Raw genomic sequence first — 23,953 nt, forward strand, 5'->3', positions numbered from 1 at the left:
CAAGCCCCTTTTCAGGATGTGGAGAGGGTGCAGGGAGTACCACAAGTAAAAGAGTCACCAGTGAAATTGAGTGCACCATTTGAATTCGTGTCCACTGAGGATAAAAAGCATGTTTGTTTGACTAATGATTTATTGACTGAAATGTTGTTTTCTGGCACAGGAGAAGGAACAGCGTTGTACGATGTGTGTCAGACTTTAAAGCAAGAGCTGCGTGAGATGTGTCATTTTTACATTGATTCTTGGTTCATTGCCAATGGTTTAGCCATTTGGTTTTCCACATGGCTTGTACTTAACTGGTTCAATTCCCTTGCAGATGTTAAAGAGAAAAATTCAGAGTCTGAAGTGTTCACCCAGAATTCTGACTTAGTGGGGATGGCTAAGTGGGTGCACCAGAAATGTGAACAGCTGGGAGAAAAAGCCACTTACAGGTGGGCAGAGATGAAAGAGATGCACATTCCCCTAGATTTGAGGAAAACTGTGCAGCACGCACAAGAGAAATCTGTCCCACGAGCAGTCACAGAGAGAGGAAAGTTACTAGGACAGATATGGCAAATTGATCAGGTTTTAGGGGGAGTGATTGCTGCTGATTACCAAGGAGAAATCAAAATTATGCTGATAACTAGAAAATAATCTGATTCATTCATACAAATTGGAGACAGAATGGGCCAAATTGTCAAAAATGCAGTGTATGGAGGTTTGGTAAAGAATGAGTCTGCCCCAGCCCCTCTGACAGTGCAAGAAAAGGGAAGCTGTGGTGCAGCAGATAAAAACCTCAGTGCTGAGGTGTGGGTTGAAGCCCCAAGTGACCCTCCAGAACCTGCAGAAATCATAACAAAGGGCCCCATAAACGTCCTGCTGATTAAAAAACAGGGAAAGGAAGAGAAAGGGTACATTTCAAATGACAAATGTTATTTGCAAGAAAAGTCATACTTTTTTCTTTCGCAGGTCCTACCACATACCGCCACTGCCCCTGAGTGTGCTGTGTGGTCCCCCTTCGGGTGTGTGCGTGTGGGGTCGGGGAAGGGACCGAACACCCAACCTGAACCTGACTGAGTAAAGTGCAAGCACCATGGATCCATTTTGCGCAAATGGCGCCTTCAGTTCAAGTTCAACTTGTTTGATTGCATTCTTCCATTGGAACTAAGCAACCTTAACAGTTAACTGTCTGTGTTTTTTCGTGTGGAATTCTGACTTTCGCTTACATTCCAGCAAACCTTTCAGGTGGACCGTGCACCTTTACATGAGTAGAACTCATGCTACATCAAATTGCTATTTTAGAGACACTATGGGGGTCATTCTGACCTCGGCGGTAAAAGGCCCTTACCGCCGGTCAGAAGACCGCCATAACACCGCCGCGGCCGCGGTTAACCGCCACGGTCATTCTGACCCACAACGGCCAAACCTCAAAAATTCCGTCCTCCACTGCAGGCCGCCACATCAGCGGGCAGCGATAAACTGGAGATGACCAAACCTCCACCGTCACGGCAACAGAAATACGCCCATGCCATTACGACCCACGAATCCACACGGCGGTCATTCAAACGCGGTATTCCATTGGCGGTACACACCGCCGCGGTCAGAATACACACACATCACCAAAACACAGCCACATTGGACAATTTGAAATACACACACCTGATACACATACACACACCACTCCCACACAATCAACCAACTATAAAACACACACCCACATCACCGACAAACCCCTGCGACCAGAATTACTGAGAGAAGGAGAGAGAGACACAGCAGACAATCCAAAGCAAGACACACTGAGGCACACTACACCATCACACACACCACATAGTAGCACAAAGCACCACTCACCAACATACTTATCATCACATACACCACCCCACACCACACCCACACCACCCCATGGCACCCCAAAGGCACCCACGCTTTTCGGACCAAGAACTCCGGGTCATGGTGGAGGAAATCCTAAGAGTGGAACCCCAGCTCTTCGGCTCGCAGGTGCAGCACACCAGTATAGCTAGGAAGGCGGAGCTATGGCAGCGGATCGTGGACAGGGTCAACGCGGTGGGACAGCATCCCAGGAATAGGGAGGACATACGCAAAAGATGGAACGACCTACGGGGGAAGGTCCGATCGATGGTCTCCAGGCACAACATCGCGGTCCAGAAGACTGGCGGCGGACCCCCACCCACCCCTCCCGAATTCACATTGTGGGAGCAAGACGTCTTGAACATCCTGCATCCTCAGGGCCTCGCAGGAGTAGCCGGAGGAATGGACTCTGGTAAGTCCAATCTCAACTACTATATCCCCCCCACCCCACCAGCATGCCAACCCACACCCCCACCCTCACCCCCAACCCCCCAGCACACATCCTCCCTGACAATGTCTCACCAGCACAACCCACCCATCCCAACACCAACTCCTGCATGCCAACACAAATCATGGGCACCCATCACCTAAGCATGACCACTGCACTAACCCCCCCCCCTAACTACCCTCACAACACCTCCCTCAAGGGAATGCCTGCACTGGGGGACAAGGGCACCCATAACACGCACGCTATTGCACACACAGAAACAATAACCAAACTCTCTTACCCCATGCAGGACCCGAACGACAACACACCAGCCAGGAGGGTCCAGAAGTGCCCATCCCACCCCCGGAACAGGCCCACACTGAGGATAGCAGCTCTGTCGACAGTGAACCTGATGACCAGCCCGGACCATCGGGGACCTCTGGGCAGTCGGTTCCCCTCAGGCAGCCACAGGCCACACCAGACCCGACCCCCTCTGCCAACACCAGCACAGCTCCCACCCAGCGGGCCCATGCCTCTGTCTCTAGGACAGCTCAATCAGCGGTGTGTCCGCCACTACAGGGCACCCAGGCTAACCCAACACCCCAACAACAACAGGGACCTGGGGGCAGTGGTAGTGGGCACACCGTCCAGGGGACAGAGGCCGGGGGAAACCGGGCAGCTCGGAGGGCTGCTGTGCAACAGGGGGGGGAGGAATGGCCCAGGGAACCCACTCTCCAAGAGGCCCTCACCACCATCATGGGGGCATACCACCACTCCCAAGAAACGATGGCGACGGTACTGGCCAGGTTCACTGAGATCCAGGCACAGCAGGAAGAACGCTACATGGGGTTCAGGGAGGAGCTGAGAATCATCGGGACCGCAATGGGGACCATCGTCCTGGCCCTCCACAGGATAGAGGACGCGTTGCGGGACCATGGTGCACCACACAGGGCCCCTGTCACTAGGCCGGACCAGGAGCAGCCTACCACCTCCGCCGGCGCTAGTGGACAGGAGGTCCCAACACCTCGACAGCCCCCCAGAACCCCACCTCCTGCTGAAGAACAACCACCCCGTAAGAGGAGCCTGAGACCAAAAGAAAAGACAGAGTAGGATGTCAAGACCCCCGCCAGCAGGACATACCCCCTCAAGTCTTCCCACTGTCCCACATTGCCACCCTGTCCAACCATGAACTGCCTATGCTCCATCCTTCCACAGGCAAAAGAACAATGCACCTGTGAGACTGAGAACTGGACTCTGCCATGGATATTCCTCCACCCCCACCCATCACCCTTAGAATGACATGTACCGATATCTAGCACTGTAAATAAATCACATTTTGCACACAAATCTGTTTTGAGTCATGCTGTATTATTAACAAATGTATTACATATTACTGTTCAATTTCTGTTCTGTCAATTAGTCATGACAACATACCAATGTCAATACGCTGTATTTCATGGGCGAACCAAGCAGAAGTCAGGTACTGAGTCAGACAGCACTGAGAAGGGAAGGGAAAGGCAAAAATTTATGAAAAACATCTGTGGGGAACTACAGAAAGTACAGATGCAGGAGGCTATAAGCAATTGTGAAATGGCGTGGGTGATTCTTACCTGGGTGTTACTGGAAATACTGTTGTATCACTCTGTCCCTATTGTCTGTGTCGTCCTCAGAGTCTTCCTCCTCTTCACTCTCCACAGGCTCCACGGCTTCTACAACACCACCATCTGGACCATCCTCCTGAAGGAAAGGCACCTGGCGTCGCAAAGCCAGGTTGTGGAGCATACAGCACGCCACGATGATATGGCACACCTTCTTTGGTGAGTACATTAGGGATCCACCTGTCATATGCAGGCACCTAAATCTGGCCTTCAGGAGCCCAAAGGTTCGCTCAATCACCCTCCTAGTACGCCCATGGGCCTCATTGTACCGTTCCTCTGCCCTGGTCCTGGGATTCCTCACTGGGGTCAATAGCCACGGCAGGTTGGGGTAACCAGAGTCACCTATTAGCCACACACGCTGTCTCTGTAGCTGGTCCATCACATAGGGAATGCTGCTATTTCGCATAACTTACGCGTCATGCACTGACCCTGGGAACTTGGCATTTACATGGGAGATGTACTGGTCAGCCAAACAGACCACCTGGATATTCATTGAATGGTAATTCTTCCTGTTCCTGTACACCTGTTCATCGTCATTTGGGGGGACTAAAGCCACATGGGTTCCATCAATTGCACCAATGATGTTGGGGATGTGTCCAAGGGCATAGAAATCAGCTTTCACTGTAGGCAAATCACCCTCCTCTGGGAAAATGATGTAGCTCCGCATGAGTTTCATCAGGGCAGACAACACTCTGGATAAGATCTTGGAAAACATAGGCTGAGACATCCCAGATGACATGGCCACTGTTGTCTGGAATGAGCCAGTTGCAAAGAAATGGAGGACAGACAGAACCTGCACCAGAGGGGGAATTCCTGTGGGTTGGCGGATGGGGGACATCAGGGCTGGCTCCAGCTGGGCACACAGTTCATGGATGGAGGCACGATCAAGTCGGTATCGTAGTATTATATGGCGTTCTTCCATTGTCGACAGGTCCACCAGCGGCCGGTACACGTGAGGATTCCTCCTTCTCATCGCTAGTCCCAGCGGACGGTGCCTAGGAAGGAGAATATGGAGTACAGAGTCAATCCACTCACAGGTACGTACAACACAGCTTGCACAGTACAGGTAAATTTATGGTTTGATATGTTTGTATGTGTGCCATTGCAAGGCCTAGGCCTGTGTGACGCATTAGAAATTAAGCCATGTGGGCCCTTGAAATGGCCGATGCCTGACCTGTGAAGTGGGACAATGGGATGTGAGGTCATTGCGCTGGCGGGGCACACCGTGGCGGTAGGCGGTCGAAGACCGCTGTGCGAAGACGCATTGGTTAACATTGAAGCCTATGGGTTTCAGGAGCCAATGACGATGTGCGCCGGCGGTCGCGGGACGCACTGCCGCGGTACGCACCGCCACGGGCGTGACCGCCATTTTCTATCAGCTCAATCATTCGAGACCTGATCATCCACAGGAGAGGACCTATACTGCAAGTGCTGCTGTGAACTCGGTCTGGAAGTGACAATGGCTGCTGCTACTGGTGAAAGGGCCCCCGCCTTCAGTTCAGAAGAGTTGGAGAAGCTCGTGGACGGGGTCCTCCCCCAGTATGCACAACTCTACGGTCCTCCAGACCAACAGGTGAGTACACTCAGTGCACATTGAATGGGTTATGCCTGTGTGGAGGGGTGGGGATGTAAGTTGGTGGGGTGTGGAGGGAATGGGGAGTGCAACGCACGACAGATGAGAGAATGGGAACCATGACAAGGTTGGGGAGGGGGGGGCATGTACTCCAAACATGCAGATATGTGACGGTTTCTCTTTCCCACCCTGTACATGTCAAACAGGTGAGCGCCCACCAGAAAATCGATATTTGGCGTGCCATCGCCGAGGAAGTCCGGAACTTGGGGGTCCACAACAGACGGGGCACCCACTGCCGCAAGAGGTGGGAGGACATCCGCCGCGGAACGAGGAAGACCGCAGAAACACTGCTGGGGATGGCCTCCCGACCTAGGAGGGGTGCCAGTCGCACCATGACCCCCCTGATGTCCCGGATCCTGGCGGTGGCCTACCCTAATTTGGATGGGCGCTTGAGGACAGCACAGCAGACACAAGGGGGTGAGTATCTGCACATTCTCCCATCTGTATGCGCATTGGAGGCGTCTGGGGGGGAGGGCTGTGGGTGACATTAGGCCCGGGCGCTCTCTGTAGTGTAGTCCGCTCCCTTAGGCATGGCCCTGTGCCCCCGCCCCCCACCTCTGTAGGGTGCCAAGTGCAGCTACCCATGCTCCAGCATCACCCATGTGCGCGTGTGTTGTCCCTAGACCTGTTTGCCTAGTCAGAAGTACTGAGTAGTGTACCCCAAGTTCGCGACTTAGTGCACGAGGCACCTGTGTCTGTCCTCTCCGCAAAGGGTATTGCTAAGGCATGCACTCAACTTTGTTTAATTTCTCCCCCCACCCTAAATCTTTGTCTTCTTGTGTTTTAGCATCATCAGGCGGAGGAGATTTGGCGTTGGAGCAGGAGGGAGCTGCAGGTCACCAGGCCCCGGTGGGCACTGACACAGACACCGAGGGCACCAGTGATCCGGAGGGCGAGGGGAGCACCACAACGGGGGCCAGTGGAGACACCAGCGACATGGACACGTCCTCGTTTGGGAGCTCCCTAGCGGGGGCGGCACCATCTGTGCCCCCCGCAACAACAGGTACAGCCGCCACCCAGCGCACCAGCACCGCCCTCCCAGCAGCCCCTCAGTCTTCGCTCCGTGGCCGCTCGGCCAGGAAGGCGCGCGTCTCCTTCGCCCCAGGCACCTCAGCCCCTGCCTCTGTTACCCCTGCTGCCCTCAGTGCGGAGCTCATTGACCTGGTGAGGACGCTCATTGTTGGGCAGACTACCCTTCTGAATGCCATCCAGGGGGTGGAAAGGGAGGTGCATCGGAGCAATGCCTACCTGGAGGGCATTCATTCGGGTCAGGCTGCCCATCAACGAGCGTTCACTGCTCTGGCCTCAGCACTGACGGCAGCCATTGTCCCTGTCTCCAGTCTCCCTCTTCTATCTGCCTCCACCCTTTCTCTGTCTCCTGTACCTCAACCTATCCCATCCACACCATCAGACCAGCCTGCACACACCTCAACACCCAAGGCCAGCTCATCCAAACATAAGCACCACAGAAAACACAAGCATTCACCCAAGCAACACACAGATGCAGACATATCAACAGTCACTACCACCTCTGTGTCCCCGTCCTCCTCGTCTCCCTCCTCCCTCCCTGTGACGTCTACACTCACACCTGCATGCACCCCAACATCAGCCAGTTCTTCCACCACCAGCAAACCCTCCACTACAGTCCGCACACCTGCAGTCACCACCCCCACTGGCATTTACACGTCCCCTGTGTCCTCTCCCACTGTGTCTGTCACCCCCTCTTCCAAGACACATAAACGCAGGCAGACACCCAAACAACAGCCAACCACCTCCCCACAGCCTACGTCCCAGTCACCTGCACCCAAGGACAGCACACCTGGCTCTCATACAACCACATCCTCTTCCTCCACTTCTCTCACCACTACTCCTACCCCTTACCTTGGTCCCAAGAAAAATTACCTCTCCAGTTTTGACCTCTTTCCCTCCCCCGACCCACCCCCTCCAACTGGGAAAAGTCCCAAGGGCACCTCAGCCACCACCAGCCCAACTACTACAGTGCAAGTGGTGCATGGCATGTGGAGTCCACACTTTGGCGGCAGTAACACTTCGGTGAGCAGCAAGGGGACAGCCAGCCCCCCCCCAGGCAAGAGGACCCGGAAATTGAAGGGCCGCCGTGAGCGGACAGAGACGGCTGCCCCCAAGGAGGTGACTCCGGCCACTTCACCGGCCACAGCAGCCAGGGGAGGCAAGGGCCCGAGAGCCCCATCTAAGGAGCGGAAGGACAGCAGGGCGGAGAGGACAACCACCAGGAGCGCGGAGCAGGAGGGCCCCACAAGCCCCATCCCGGCTGCAAGGGACGACACCAAAGGGCCCAGGACTCACTCCCCGAAGGGGCCTGACACAGCACGGTCGGAGGGCGACTGAGCAGGGTGTCCAGGCCAGGTATGACTCCCTTGACATACTGCAAGAGCACCGCTGAAGAGGGCCCCGCCGTGAAGACAGGTACCGCTGAAGAGGGCCCCGCCGTGAAGACAGGTACCGCTGAAGAGGGCCCCGCCGTGAAGACAGGTACCGCTGAAGAGGGCCCCGCCATCTCAAGCACCGCTCCGCTGGGCCCCGCCGTCTCAAGCACCGCTCAGCTGGGCCCCGCCGTCTCAAGCACCGCTCCGCTGGGCCCTTCCTGTCAAGCACCGCTCCGCTGGGCCCCACCGTCTCAAGCACCGCTCCGCTGGGCCCTTCCTGTCAAGCACCGCTCCGCTGGGCCCCGCCGTCTCAAGCACCGCTCCGCTGGGCCCCGCCGTCTCAAGCACCGCTCCGCTGGGCCCTTCCTGCCAAGCACCGCTCCGCTGGGCCCCGCCGTCTCAAGCACCGCTCCGCTGGGCCCGCCGTCTCAAGCACCGCTCCGCTGGGCCCCACCGTCTCAAGCACCGCTCCGCTGGGCCCTTCCTGTCAAGCACCGCTCCGCTGGGCCCCGCCGTCTCAAGCACCGCTCCGCTGGGCCCCGCCGTCTCAAGCACTGCTCCGCTGGGCCCTTCCTGTCAAGCACCGCTCCGCTGGGCCCCGCCGTCTCAAGCACCGCTCCGCTGGGCCCCGCCGTCTCAAGCACCGCTCCGCTGGGCCCCGCCGTCTCAAGCACCGCTCCGCTGGGCCCTTCCTGTCAAGCACCGCTCCGCTGGGCCCCGCCGTCTCAAGCACCGCTCCGCTGGGCCCTTCCTGTCAAGCACCGCTCCGCTGGGCCCCGCCGTCTCAAGCACCGCTCCGCTGGGCCCCGCCGTCCCAAGCACCGCTCCGCTGGGCCCCGCCGTCTCAAGCACCGCTCCGCTGGGCCCTTCCTGTCAAGCACCGCTCCGCTGGGCCCCGCCGTCTCAGGCACTGTTTATGGTTCACTGTGCCCACCATGCCTCCTCCTTGACCAGTGGACTCTGTAATCCACCTGAGAGACTGTGGCTTTGCACTCCCCAGGATGGTACAGTGGGCAACCCACCCACTGTAGAGACATTGAGAGACTGTGGCTTTGCACTCCCCAGGATGGTACAGTGGGCAACCCACCCACTGTAGAGACATTGAGAGACTGTGGCTTTGCACTCCCCAGGATGGTCCAGTGGGCAACCCACCCACTGTAGAGACTTGAGAGACTGTGGCTTTGCACTCCCCAGGATGGTACAGTGGGCAACCCACCCACTGCAGAGACATTGAGAGACTGTGGCTTTGCACTCCCCAGGATGGTCCAGTGGGCAACCCACCCACTGTAGAGACTTGAGAGACTGTGGCTTTGCACTCCCCAGGATGGTACAGTGGGCAACCCACCCACTGCAGAGACTTGAGAGACTGTGGCTTTGCACTCCCCAGGATGGTACAGTGGGCATGGTGGCTCCTCGTGGATCTGGCGTCGTGGACTCATGTAGCTGTGGTGGCCCCCCTTCCCTTCCCCCTGAGGTGCCTGTAGTTTTGACATCGGATGCCCCTGCAGTGTTCTCTCCAAAGGACTCAGGTCTCGTGTGTGGGCTTTGCCCTTGTTTCGCAGAACCTTGGCCCACGGACATGTTAGATTCGTAGGATGTGCAGGACTTGTTACTTCAGTGATACACTGATGTGTATATCTTTTTGGTTTTTGTAAATATTTTTCACGGTTGCTCAATTATGTCCAGGTGCTTTTTTTGAACATGAAAATTTATTCCAAATTTGGTTGTGTCATTGTATTTTTAAAGGGTGTTTGTGTGGTGTCACTGTGACTTCCTGCTCCGCATTGGTGTGTACATATTAGGGGGGTGGGGGGGTTGCATATTTGTATGCCCGTAACCTTTCTTCCTCCCCCCTCCCGTGTGTCGTAGGTGCAGTACTCACCGTTGACGTCTGCGCCGGAGTTCGTACTCGTGGTAGATGAGCAGGTAGACGAGAGCAGGTATGATGTTCAATTCGGGTTCCATGCTGTCCGGATTCCGCGTGGAGTGTCTCGAGGTGAGCGTTTTCCATTGGAAATGTCTGTTTCCGCCGTGTTTTTATCGGCGGTGCTCCCGCCCCGGAAAAGGTGGCGGATTGGTGGGTCGTGATAGGGTGGGCGGTACATTGTCTGCCGCCTGGCTGTTGGCGGTGACCGCCGCGCTGTTTGTTTGTTCCGCCGTGGCGGTCGGAGTGTTAATGCGGCGGGCTGTGTTGGCGGTTCCCGCCAGGGTCAGAATTGCATTTTTTTGACCGCCGGCCTGTTGGCGGGTTGGCCGCCGCTTTATCACCGACCGCCAGGGTCAGAATGACCCCCTATAATTTCATTCAGAGTATAAAAGTTTCAGTCTTTTCTGTGTAGATGTATCTGATGTGAAAGGTTATGAGATCTATATGTTAATCCACTTCCATTGCTTTACAGTGATTGCTTTGATCATTCAAATCTGATTTGCTGATGTTTTTTGTGCTGATTTTTTTATATATATATATATTTTTTGAAACCATAGATATGTGAAACAAAAATTCATTGGTCATAGGGTGGAATGTGATGCTATTAATTGTGTTTGACCAATGACTTTGTGTTTCACCACTGCGCATATTAGTTGCTCAATGTTCACCAGTAGTACATTATGGGCCTCATTATGACCCTGGCGGGCGGCGGAGGCCGCCCGCCAGGATGCCGCCCTCCAAAATACCGCGCCGCGGTCAAAAGACCGCGGCGGGTATTACGAGTTTTCCCCTGGGCTGGCGGGCGGTTGCTGAAAAACCGCCCGCCAGCCCAGGGGAAAACGACCTTCCCACGAGGATGCCGGCTCGTAATCGAGCCGGCGGAGTGGGAAGGTGCGACGGGTGCAGTGGCACCCGTCGCGTATTTCAGTGTCTGCAAGGCAGACACTGAAATACTTTGCGGGGCCCTCTTACGGGGGCCCCTGCCGTGCCCATGCCATTTGCATGGGCACGGCAGGGGCCCCCAGGGGCCCCGCGACCCCCCCTACCGCTATCCTGTTCATGGCGGCTTTCCCGCCATGAACAGGATGGCGGTAGGGGGGGTCAAAATCCTCATGGCTGCGGAGCGCGCTCCGCAGCCATGGAGGATTCAAACGAGCAGCGGAAAGTCAGCGGGAGACCGCTGACTTTCCGCTTCTGACCGCGGCTGAACCGCCGCGGTCAGAATGCTCGTTGGAGCACCGCCAGCCTGTTGGCGGTGCTCCCGTGGTCGGTGGCCCTGGCGGCGTCAGAATGACCACCTATATGTTTTGTTCAGTTTAGCCGCCTATTGGCTTTGACATGGCATTAGCCATTACTTTCTGTATTCAGTTTAGCCGCCTATTGGCTTTGAAATTGCATTAGCCATTACATTCTGTATTCTGCCTATTGGCTTTGACATGCTGTATTCAGTTTAGCTGCCTATTGGCTTTGACATGATATTATACATTACATTCTGTATTCAGCTTAGCTGCCTATTGGCTTTGAAATGATATTAGACATTACATTCTGTATTCAGCTTAGCTGCCTATTGGCTTTGACATGATATTAGACATTACATTTTGTATTCAGCTCAGCTGCCTATTGGCTTTGACATGATATTAGACATTACATTTGATATTTAGGTTAGCTGCCTTTTGCCTTTAACGTGGAGTTAGACATTGCAGTTGAGAATCCAAGCTGTATTCTTCCAAGCTGTGTTTTTCCACAAGATGGACCAAGCTGTTTTCTTCACACCAGACTAGACCTGATAAGAGACTGAGAGGAGGGGGCACACTTTTGTAAGGATGACTCGGGGATACAGTTGAGTTAGATTCGAATCTGCTTGACTTCAGGCTGGAACTAGGCGCCGGTTGCCAGTCTCCCGTGTGGGTAGATAATCTCTTTCTCGCAGTTGACCGGAGTCATCAACTTGCAGACCCCAGAAAGATGAAGCTGAAGATAGGTCCTACTTGCTCATCCGGTGATGAATTTTAATTTTTATGCTTTGCTAATATAATCATATAAAGGTATATATATCTGCTGTGTACATTGCAACTGAGAAGTACTGTGATATATTTTATTTTCATTGCTGTGACTACTTTTACTCTTTTGAACGTGTGCTTGAAGTCTATTAATTCGTCTCTCAAGAACTTGTGGGTTAGGAAGAATTAACAACAATAAAGGGTCTTCTTTGAACTCAGAAGTGCATTCCAGAGAGGTTCTGTAAGCTCCGATAGGAGATAAGTAGGAAAGCAGAACACTGGGCAAGTGAAAGTATACACTCTAAAGCCAACCACAGGCACAGCGCTTCATGGGCACCTCATGGAGTGCCAGGACTTGATGTCCCAGCATGCACTAGCAGTGACATCGTAAACCTTTGGACAGGGACCAGCTGGGCACTTGAAATGCAGCCTCCTTTAGTCCTCTGTGGTCCTGTGGCCTAAAAGGAAAATAGCCTACTAGCCCTAGGCGTCAAGGTGAAGTCTTTCGGCAAAGTTGAAGTAGGTTCAGCTCTTGTGATCTCCCTTCACGCACTTGACAGCAGGCTCAGTCCTCTTTGTGGAATCTTGTGATACAGCAGATACAATCCTTCTTGGTTCAGCCTCTCATTATGCAGTGCACCGACTCTGCAGAAGCAGTCCATTTTCTCAGTGACATCTGTTCCTGCAGGGGCAGCCTGTCTTTTAAGTGTAATTAACCCACTGCCCCCCTCTCCAACTATCCCACTACAGGAGAGGAAAACTCCTCCCAGCAGATGACTTTTGTTCTCAGTTCTGAGAACCCTTGCCACCTAATCACAGGGGCAGCCTGTCTTTAAAGTGTAATTAACCCACTGCCCCCCTCTCCAACTATCCCACTACAGGAGAGGAAAACTCCTCCCAGCAATTGACTTTTGTTCTCAGTTCTGAGAACCCTTGCCACCTAATCACAGGGGCAGCCTGTCTTTAAAGTGTAATTAACACACTGCCCCCCTCTCCAACTATCCCACTACAGGAGAGGAAAACTCCTCCCAGCAGATGACTTTTGTTCTCAGTTCTGAGAACCCTTGCCACCTAATCACAGGGGCAGCCTGTCTTTAAAGTGTAATTAACCCACTGCCCCCCTCTCCAACTATCCCACTACAGGAGAAGAAAACTCCTCCCAGCAGATGACTCTTTTGTTCTCAGTTCTGAGAACCCTTGCCACCTAATCACAGGGAAGGTCTGACAGCTGTAGGCTGCTGGACACATCAGAAAAGGCTACCGGTGGCTTTTTAGGTAACTTAGAAAAGTGATGTTTCTGAAGCTACTTTTCTAAAATAGTTATGTTAAATCTGATTTTGGCAATGAGTTGGGTTTAAGGTATCTATTAATTTGACACTGAAACAGCCTTCTGGCTAGTTCTAATGGGAAGTTATACTTTATTAGAATTAATAGAAGTGATCCAATAATAGCCAATGGGGCTACCAGCCTTCCAATATGAACAATTGGCTTTAGAGATTGTTCACCTTCAAGTCATATGAAACACACTTTATACATGGTGTGCTATTTTGAACCATGCACCCTTCACTCTGGGTACTTAGGGCAGACTTTAGGTAATAAAGAGGGAGGTCAGGGCCTGATAAAGGTGTTCATTTGACAGGTCGAATTTTGCCACTGCAGTGGTGTGCACTCAAGTAAGCTAGCTTCCACAAGTGACATTTTAGCCTACCTCTCTCTCACTCTACCTCTTGGTAGCTGGAGAACTATATAATAGGGACTTGCAGGTAGGCTAAACTTTCCAATTAGGATTGCCAGTTGGGATATCTTTTTTACTTGCCGTTTTGGCTGCAGAACAGGCCTAGCACCAAATCCGTACTTGCTATTGTAGGGATGACAGAAATACTGATACAGTCCACTAATGGCACCTTCACTTACAGACCCTTGGTACTTTGAGTTATTCTTGCCAATTTGTACCCACTTCTAGAGATCAGAATACATACAGGGCGCTGGACATCAGGGCTCCAGTGAAAGTCTTTACACCAGTACCTAAAATCATAAAAAGTGGGAACTAAAAGTGGGGGTGAACCTGCAAAACGCCATCTTTAGTGATTGAGGGTCCTTCACCACACCATATCAGCAGACTTCAAATATGACTAGCACATCAAAGGCAGTAGATTATGGCAGAATGGTGGAAGGCTTATCTATATATGGTTTCTGGAAGCATGGTGGTGCAGGTGTGGATGGACGTCAGCTGCCCCTGATAGACAAACAATTTCATGGCGGAGACCTAAGCAGGTAGACTGCCATACACCTCAATGATAGGTAAGCCATTACAGTGGCATGGCCCCAAATTCTAAAATTAATTCCTTAAGTGTTTGGACAGTTGCTGAGGACAGTGTTCTACTCATTTCACACATAAGTGTAGATCATTTTATTTAATCTTTAAAAAGAGCTTGGGTAAAAGAATGTAACTGCGCTTTTATGCAGCCAGCTTCTCCAGGTAAGGACTTATGCCATTTCTGTTCATCTTGGCAAACTCACTGTTGTGTTTTTTTCAGGGCATCAGTATATTAGAGGTTATGAAGTGTAGTGGATTTGGGGGGCGTGGCCAAGATGGCGTTCGGAGCGGCAGCATAAACTGCAGCTCCGTCACCCAGCCCGCACAATTATCCTGCTGTTGAGCCCCCAGCCCCCCCATTTGCAGGGTGGGGAAGTCGCTTGGGGGGCCCCGGAGGGCTGTATTAACAACCGTGACTGCGACCTCGCAGCCGCTGTACTCCCGGAGAAAAATGCATTTATACGACTCGCGCTCGCCTGAAGGACCGCGCAGCCCGGCGGATCGGAGCTGCATGCTCGGCGAACCGGAGCTGCCGCATGGACCCCGGCATTGCCACAGAGGTAGGAGCTCGCCGCTGCGTCCCCGCCGTGCGCGCAGGGACTGATCGTTGGCCTGCGGGGGGCTCCCCGGCGTGCGCAGGGCCGGCCGAGTCCTCCCGCACACAGCCCTGCTTAACCAAGTGCTGCGCCGGAGCGCGCCTGCTCGAGACGCTCCCTTCCCTCGCTCAGGCACCCATCGGACGCCCGCAGTGCGTCCCGAAGTCTTGTCCCATACCCGGGACCAATTTAAGTTAAGCACTGCTGCCGGCCTGAAAAACGGCCCCCCCAAAAATGACCTAATCGGACGATCGCACAATCCGTGGCCGCCATTTTGGGTGATTCAAAACTTTGCGGGGCCGTGATCCTGTGGCCCAGAAGTGCCGAACCCATCGGCAAAGAGAACCACACTGCTTAAGCACCCCCCACAAATGTCTTGTCCCATACCCGGGACCAATTTAAGTCAAGCACCTCTGCCGGCCCGGAAAATTGCCCGGAAAACGATCTAATCGGATGATCACACAATCGGAGGCCGCCATTTTGGGTGCTTTAAAACTTTGCGAGGCCGTGATCCTGTGGCCCAGAAGTGCCGAACTCATCGGCAAAGAGCATCACACTGCTTAAGCACCCCCCCACAAACGTGATGCATGCCAGGTGCACTGACTGACCATATCTGTGTGACAACATCACCCCAAGCCCCACTGTGTCCCCCTAAGGCACCAAGAAAGACAGAATCAGTAAAGTTGGATCACCCTGCACAGTCATTCCGAGCCCACACCAACTTTACCGCACTCCACTCCTCAGTAGTGAAGGGGTAGCTGCAGAACAAATTGCGGACGGATACCTGGGGCACAAGAGGTGCAGACAATAACACAAGGTGAGCCTCCTGGCGACACTCTTCAGGCCGAAACTTCATAATACGTCAAATATTCCTTTAAAAAACCCAAAAGATCCAGCACAGACACTGCTCCTACCTAGTCTAAAAGCGCCAAATCCACGCCTCTTCAACAGCGTGATACCCGGCTGACACCACTAACTGCGGCCCCTTTAAGCAGTTAGTCAACGCGTCTGGCTGATCCTTCCCAAGTTATTCGCCGGACGTGTGCCCCGATCGGCTGGCTTGCCACAACATCTGACCAAGCGGCTTTCACCGCAGGGACCCCAAACCCAATACTAACTCACAGACACTGCTGCATCTCTCAAATGGTGAAGCCAAAGACCACCAGAGCACCTCTCACCAAAATGGATCACACTATAACACCCCCTCCAGAAGCTCTCACCACTGCGCAATCAACGTTACAGAAGCTGGAACTAACTTTACAATCACATACTTCACAATTCGAAAAAATCTTGCAAGCCATTCTAGACACTAAGACCACCTTGGAAGCCAAAATAGGCTCTGTAACAGAAGATCTCAACATCCTTCGTACAGACCAACATGCTTTAGCCGATAGAGTATTCGAACTTGAAAAAGACACGGCGTCCTTACCTGGCTCCATGAAAGACCTGCAAACACAGCTAACGCAGCTGTCAACAGAAGTTGATTTCTTAAAGCGCAGAACGGAAGATGCAGAAGGCAGGTCCCGCCGCAACATCATACGCCTGGTCGGATTCCCTGAACGCACAGAGGGCTTAAGCGCGGAACTGTTCATTGAACAATGGCTCATAGACACAATCCTTAAAAACAATATCCCGAAGTTCTTCTCTGTTGAAAGAGCACATAGGATCCCAGGTAGACCTCCAGCACCCGGCTCACAGCCACGACCTCTTATAATAAGACTCCTCAACTACCGAGACAGAGACCTTATCCTCCAACTATTTCGCAAATCAGGCCCAGTGTGCTATGAAAATGCTACGATAACAGCCTATCCAGACTTTACAGCAGAAGTGCAAAAAAAACGCAACTCCTTCTATATTGTTAAAACATGCCTCCGCAAACACGATATCAAATACGCACTGATGTTCCCAGCCAGACTTCGGGTACAGGATGACTCTCTTTCTTTCTTTTTTACCACCCCGGAGGATGCCTGGACTTGGCTGCATGCTAAAGGCCTAGCGGACCCGCTGGACGCAAGCACTCAGGACGACACTAGATCTCTCTCCGCGCTGAACCGTAAGCAACGCAAGAGACAGGGAGCTGGACCCTCACCTGAGCAGGCAAAATCCGAGCGCTCTCGGCTCCTCCGGACAACATCTAATTTTGTCAATGCTTCTTCTGTCGTCCTACCTTTGCAAACGGAAATCGAACTGGAACAGGATACAAACTCTGACTCAACTGAGTCCACACGAGGTCCTCTTCTTACACCGCGCACAGCGGATGACATCTGCTGAATGATCGGACTTGCTCACTCAACGGCTAAAAGTTTTCACCACAGCTTCTTCAATGCTCCTGTGCGCAGTCTTGCAGCCAACGGGTGCCCCCCCCGGCTGGCGCGCTTCGCTTTCTAAACTACATGAATCCCGGGCAGGGTAAGACCGTACTCTTGCACCAACGCTAATTGGCACCCCCCTGCTCCATATGGACAATTATCTCACACTGGATTTTTCCGGTATTGTTTTCTACATGTTAATAGTTTATTTGTTGTATGTTGTTTTAGTGTGCACCTCTATATTAGGAGTACGGATTTACAGTAGGCGGGTTAAACATAAAAAAAGCGGCAAACACATAAGAAACGCTTACTGTAGCAACAAATGTACAGCTTACAGCTTGTTACTTACTGGTCAGCCAATCACAGCGACTGAGTCCCATAACAATGTCAAAATCGGGTTGACAGATAATTACAATTCCGATCATATAATATACATAAAACAACTATGGCCACTCACAAGCACCAAGGGACCCTGAAATACAAAATACTCACATGGAACGTTAAGGGTATGGCAAATCCTCGGAAACGCCAAAGGGTTCACGCTTTTCTCACAAGACATCAAATACACATAGCTCTGCTACAAGAGACACATTTCACCAAATCCATCCTGGACACTGCACGCTCAAAATGGAAGGGTCAATTATACGGCACTACTTCTTCGTCCTTTGCTCGCGGAGTAGCCATCTGGATAGCACCCAGTGTCCCGTTTGTACTCTCTCGCACACAATGTGATCCAAATGGTAGATATGTAATACTTGAAGGCGCCCTAGACGGGTCCCCATTAGCTCTGGTCGCACTATACTCCGCAAACGCGAACCAGCGTGACTTCTTGTCCACGCTCACTACTGGCAACCTTAGCGACCCCACACTGGAATGCATAGGGGGGGGTGACTTCAATAGTGTCCTGGACACTCAAATGGATCGCTCATTTCCCCCACTCATTGCTGCCCCTGCCAATCGTGCCTCAGAGACTTTGGCGCAGTGGGCATCAAACAATGGACTAAGAGATATATGGAGGGTGCACCACCCCACTCACCGCGAATACTCTTACTTCTCCCCAGTACATAAACTGCATACTAGGATAGATATATTCTTTGTATCCGCCACTATTAATCATAAAATATGCTTATCTGAATATTTGGCACGCACGTTATCAGACCATAACCCATTATGCCTAACATGGGGACACATGCACACTCGGATACCAACATGGCGTCTGCAATCAGAAGCCCTCCTAGATCCTCCTTTTCAAAAAGATATCTCCAAAAGTCTAACTGATTACTTTCTATCAAATAAAAACACAACCTCATCCCGTGCCATAGAATGGGACGCTCATAAATTGGTGATAAGGGGTCACTGCCTTTCGGCCACGGTAGGAGTCAGGAAGGTACTCATTAAGGAATTACAAGACTTAGAAACAAAGCTCCGAAACGCAGAGAATGCAAACGATAACAGTGAACCCGCACTGGCAACACTACACCTGCTTAGGGCTACTCACAAGGAGACAGACAATAGATTGAGTAAACATGATTATAGACACTACATGACCAGACAACACGCTGAAGGTGACAGATCTGATAGATTATTAGCTTGGCTGACTCGGCAGCCATCACAACCAACACCCATTGGTGCAATACGCTTACACTCTGACACCATCGTTAATACCCAAGCAGGCATAAACGACGCCTTCTCCACATACTATCGCACCCTCTATACACCCCCTCCACAACCTCCAGAGCAACATCTTATTAACACACTATACCTGGTCCCCCAAAATCAACTTATCCTTGACAACACCGCCACCCTAGACGGCCCCATCACTATTGAAGAGCTGCGGCTTGCACTATCACAAATGGCACGTAATAAAACACCCGGGTCAGACGGCCTACCAATAGAATATTACAATTCCCACGCCGCCCTCTTACTACACCCACTTACAGAAGTACTCAATGAAGCACATCATAAATTACAACTACCGGACTCAATGTGCGAAGCACTGATAGTCGTTCTTCCAAAAACGGGTCGTGACCCTCTAGATGTCAAATCATACAGGCCGCTCTCCTTGCTAAACACAGACTGCAAATTATTAGGAAAAGCACTCGCAAACAGGCTCCTCCCCTACTTACTGTCTTTAATACACAATGATCAATCCGGCTTCATTCCTGGCAGAAGCACTTTCCTGAACATTAGGAGACTCTTACACATAATACACAGCAATGCAAACTTGGAAGCAGTGGCTCTTTCCCTAGATATAGAAAAAGCATTTGATACACTCAGTTGGAACTATCTTTTACACACACTTAAAGCATTTGGTTTCGGCACTGGTTTTATTAACTGGATCAAAACGCTTTACTCCAGGCCCACTGCCCGTGTCAAAAATGGACGAGTTATCTCTGAAGCATTCCCCATAGGCAGGGGCACTAGACAAGGCTGCCCATTATCCCCATTGCTATTCGCTATTGCCATGGAGCCACTAGCGATTAAACTACGGAGCTACGCACATATATGGGGTATCCCGGAGTCTAACACCCACCACATCGTATCTTTGTATGCAGATGATGCCTTAATATATCTGCGTGACCATTCGGCCCACATGACGGAGGTATTGCAGATGCTAGACTCCTTCGCCATCGCCTCTGGACTGCACGTCAACTGGTCCAAATCAAGCATATTCCCCATTTCTCCATCCCCGGTAGCTCACCATACGACACTACCGCAATATAAATTACCCTGGTCGTATATAACCTTTAAATATCTGGGAGTGCAGATCTATCACTCCATTATAGATCTAAAAGAAGGAAACATAGATAGGGTCCTTGCCTCCGTTCGCGGCTCAATACCCTTCTGGAGCTCACTCCCTCTGTCACCAATGGGCCGTGTGGCGATAGCCAAGATGCTCATTCTTCCAAGTTTTTTGTATTACTTTACAGCCCTCCCGCTGTGCTTACCACGTTCCTTTTTTAACAAGCTGCAATCAATGCTAACTGATTTACTCTGGGGTAAAGATAGACGCAGAGTGGCGTTGTTAATAACGCAACACCCGCAGGAGATGGGTGGACTGGGAATGCCTAACTTTGAAAGATATTATGCAGCCGCTCAATTATCATGGCTGTCCACATGGTTACGAGACACCCCGTCGGTTGAAAGCAAGATGTTACAGACACATACAGCACCACAGGGGCTGCTGCTCTCGATACTAACTAGCACTCCTCACACGCCTCCCAGACTAATATTACTAGAGGCAGCCCGATTCTGCTGGCGCAGATATGTCCAAAATAAGACCACATCTCTCCCCTATTCGCCTCTGTTGCCACTGCTTCAATTGCCGGGTACCCAAACCCTGTCAATACACCATGATACACGAGAAATGAATACGCTCCAATTAGGTGATTTATACTCTAGCTCCGTGATGCATACTTTCGCGGAACTGGTGACTGTAGGCATTATGCAAAATGGGGCCTTTCTAACATTTAACGCCATAAAGTTATTGCACAACAATATCTGGGGCGTAGGAGACTCGGAACCTCCCGAATCCTCACTGCTCACCACTATCCTAACCATTGGTAGCTCAAAGAGCATTATTACCACACTATATAAAGCATTGCTCGAAGCAATATGCACAACACTGCCACACGCGAAAGCGCGCTGGGACTCTGTCCTTTCTACCCCACTACCACAGAAGACCTGGGTTACTGCCCTCGCAACAATCAAATCAATATCCCCTAATCCTCGCCTACGTTACACCCAATTTAATTATCTTCACCAATCATATCTATCACCAGCTCGCATCCCAAAAATCTACCCCAATACAACGCCAACATGTCCCAGATGCGCTACACCAGCAGCTGACTTCTATCATATGGTTTGGAGTTGCCATTCCATAAACTCGGCCTGGCAACGAGTGACGGAGATCACAGCAGAGATCTCATCTCACACCCTGGTACCCACGCCTGACTCCTGCTTACTCGGCATACGTCATTGAGCCAAAACAGACAAACATACGCACAGGTTTATAGACCTGGCATTTGTGGTGTATAAACGTTTGATAGCAACGCATTGGAAAGCTCCACATGCCCCCTCCCACGCGACATGGCTACAGGAGTTACATAGCCGATCTCAAGCTGAAGCCCAGACGATGCACTTGCTACAACACAGAGGTCTCATTCTTTCGGGCCCGGAGGTTTGGGACACGTTCGTGGTGGCAATAGAGGCCAGAGACGACATGTATCCCCCGTGAACAGGATACAACACACAAACAACACAGCTTGGGCTGACACTGTTAATACTTTAGCCACACGGCATCAACTCTGATTGTCCTCAACTGCACTCATCGCTAATATCCTCCTTCTTCCTCAAATGATATTTCTCAGCTGTGCCCAGCCACACCCCACGCGCTAACACATGCATGTAACATACATTTACAACATGTAAAATATCCCTGCCCTTGAACCTGTCAACACCACAGACACTTTTTACACCCTTGAGGTGTTCTCCACCTTAATTACGGATACCGTCAGTGATTGGCCAGACCCCTTAAGCCGCAATCATTTCCCACAATAGCTCTCACGCTAAATGCCACTGTACCCTCCTTTTACCCCGCCCTTAATTTCCTCGCATTCTTAGGATTGGTTATAAAGGTTCTCCCTTTCAGTTACTCTTGTTCCCCTCTTTCTATCCCCCCTTCCCCTCCTTTCTCTTTGACATCTTACGGTGTAGCAATGCTGTGTAAAATTATACAAGTGTACAAACGAACTGCAAAATGACGTACAGCTATTGTATTGTTGTGTGAAGATTGTGTTTAATAAACAGATTTAAAAAAAAAAAATGAAGTGTAGTGGATTTTATTAGATATGCCTCCTGTTCAAAATCTTCTAGTAAAACTAAAATGAAAGTAATTAGTGCATATGGGACATTTGCTTTGATTATTAGAATGAGAGGCTAAAGCCTGAACAGCTGCATAATTGATATACCCCCTGTACGCTTTGATGTCATGCTCTGGTTATCCATCAAGAGATTCTTAATAAGGAGGCATCATGGAAAATGAAATCAATAAACAATAGTTATTGCGAGTGAGGAAATTGTGTTAGAAATGGCTTTATCAAAAGATGCAGAGATTATATTAAACATGTGTCTCTTTAAATGTGTTGGACTTTTAATCATCTGCAGCAGGCAACAATATATACTAGGATTTTAACACATTTTTTAGACATGAAATTTGATAACGTATCCCATTGCAAACTGGAATTACCACAATAATGATTGTTACCAGTTTAGGACTGCTTGTCTTGAGCGTTCATAAAATAGAGTGATAAAATTTACCTGGATAAGTCATTATGAAAATGAGAGTTGGTTTGGGTGACAGAAGAGAGCAGCAGGTCTGTAAATCGGGGCATAACGTGATCCAGCTGGGATCAATCAAACAGTTAACCCATCCCTCGGAATGTGCCTCAACTGCTCTACCTTGTCAACAGAGAAAGCACTATTTTCATGTTGGCGGATTTTATGTGAGCATTGTGGGTCGGAAGTGGTGCTTTGCAACCCAATTTCCGTAATGACAATAAGGGAAATTTCATGAAGCATCCACTCACTTCCCCAGAGAGAAGCTGTACACCATACAATGTAAACCTGTTTACAAGTTCAAATGCATGCATTGTGAATTTCATAAGTGAGTTTACACTCATGCTTGAAGAGATTTGCATGTGGAAGTGGAATTTTGGTAAATGTATTTGTCATTTGGTCCTTCAAAGCATTTCTCTCTGAGTAAGCAAGTCTCACTCCTGGAAATACATGATACATTTCACCTGAGCCTGAAGTAATGGACATCTGCTCTTCAACAATGCTTTGTAAATCAGGTGCTAATATTCACGGGCACTTCTCTTGTAGCTGGAGCAAGACACATTAGTTTAATTTGTTTATTTCAGGTCATAAATTACTTCAGGACCAATCTAGGAGTAATGATATCATGTATGCACACTTACTGGTATGTCATGTTATGCAGTCTTGTAGAACATGCTATTACCCAGGAGAGTATCCTGGCTCTGAGCAGGTATACATCTAGCCAAATCTAGAACCTAGTGAGACTACTAGAAAGACAGGTGTTCAGCTTTGTGCAGAGTTCTAGAAATGAGGAGGAGGCGCTTATTTGTAGCAGCACGTTGATCCTTGCTATAAGAGTGATGGTGAAGCAAGCTTGACTGGTGTATTCGGTTATTCTTATTCATGGGATTCTAGACAAAGGTGTCTAGAAGGTTTGTGAAAACAGATGTGTGATTTTTGAGGTATGCTGGATCACTGTTATGTAATGACTTGAAAGTGTAGGTGAGGAGTTTGAATTGTGTTTGTTTGTATATGGGAAGCTAGTGGAGCTCCTTCATGTGTGACATGATGTGTGTGTGGCGTGGGAAGTTGAGAGGGATGTCAGCCGCTGAGATATGAATGACCTGCAGCCTTATGATGAGTTTTTTTGTAGATTCCAGCGTAGAAGGTCTTCCAGTAGGCCAGTTTGTTTGTGACAAGGGTATGAGTGAAATTTTTTCCTGGTGTTCACTGAGAGCCATTTGAAAATCGTCCTCGGCATCTTCGGGGCTTGGAAGCTTGAGGCAGTGATTATGTTTACTCTCTGTCCTAGCTCTGTTGGCCACCAGGTGAAGTCCCACAGTTAAGTGCTCTTTTCATAGATCATGATTTTGGTCTTGTCGGTGTTGAGCTTCAGACAGTTGGTCTTTATCCAGTGGACAATTTCAGTCATGCAGGCAATGAACTTCATTTGGCTACTGGGTGTCTTGTCTGTGAAGGAGAGAATGAGTCAGTGTAGAAGGAGACATTGATGTAGTGAC

This window comes from Pleurodeles waltl, chromosome 5 (genome assembly GCF_031143425.1).
Source record: "Pleurodeles waltl isolate 20211129_DDA chromosome 5, aPleWal1.hap1.20221129, whole genome shotgun sequence".
Classification (NCBI taxonomy): Eukaryota; Metazoa; Chordata; class Amphibia; order Caudata; family Salamandridae; genus Pleurodeles; species Pleurodeles waltl.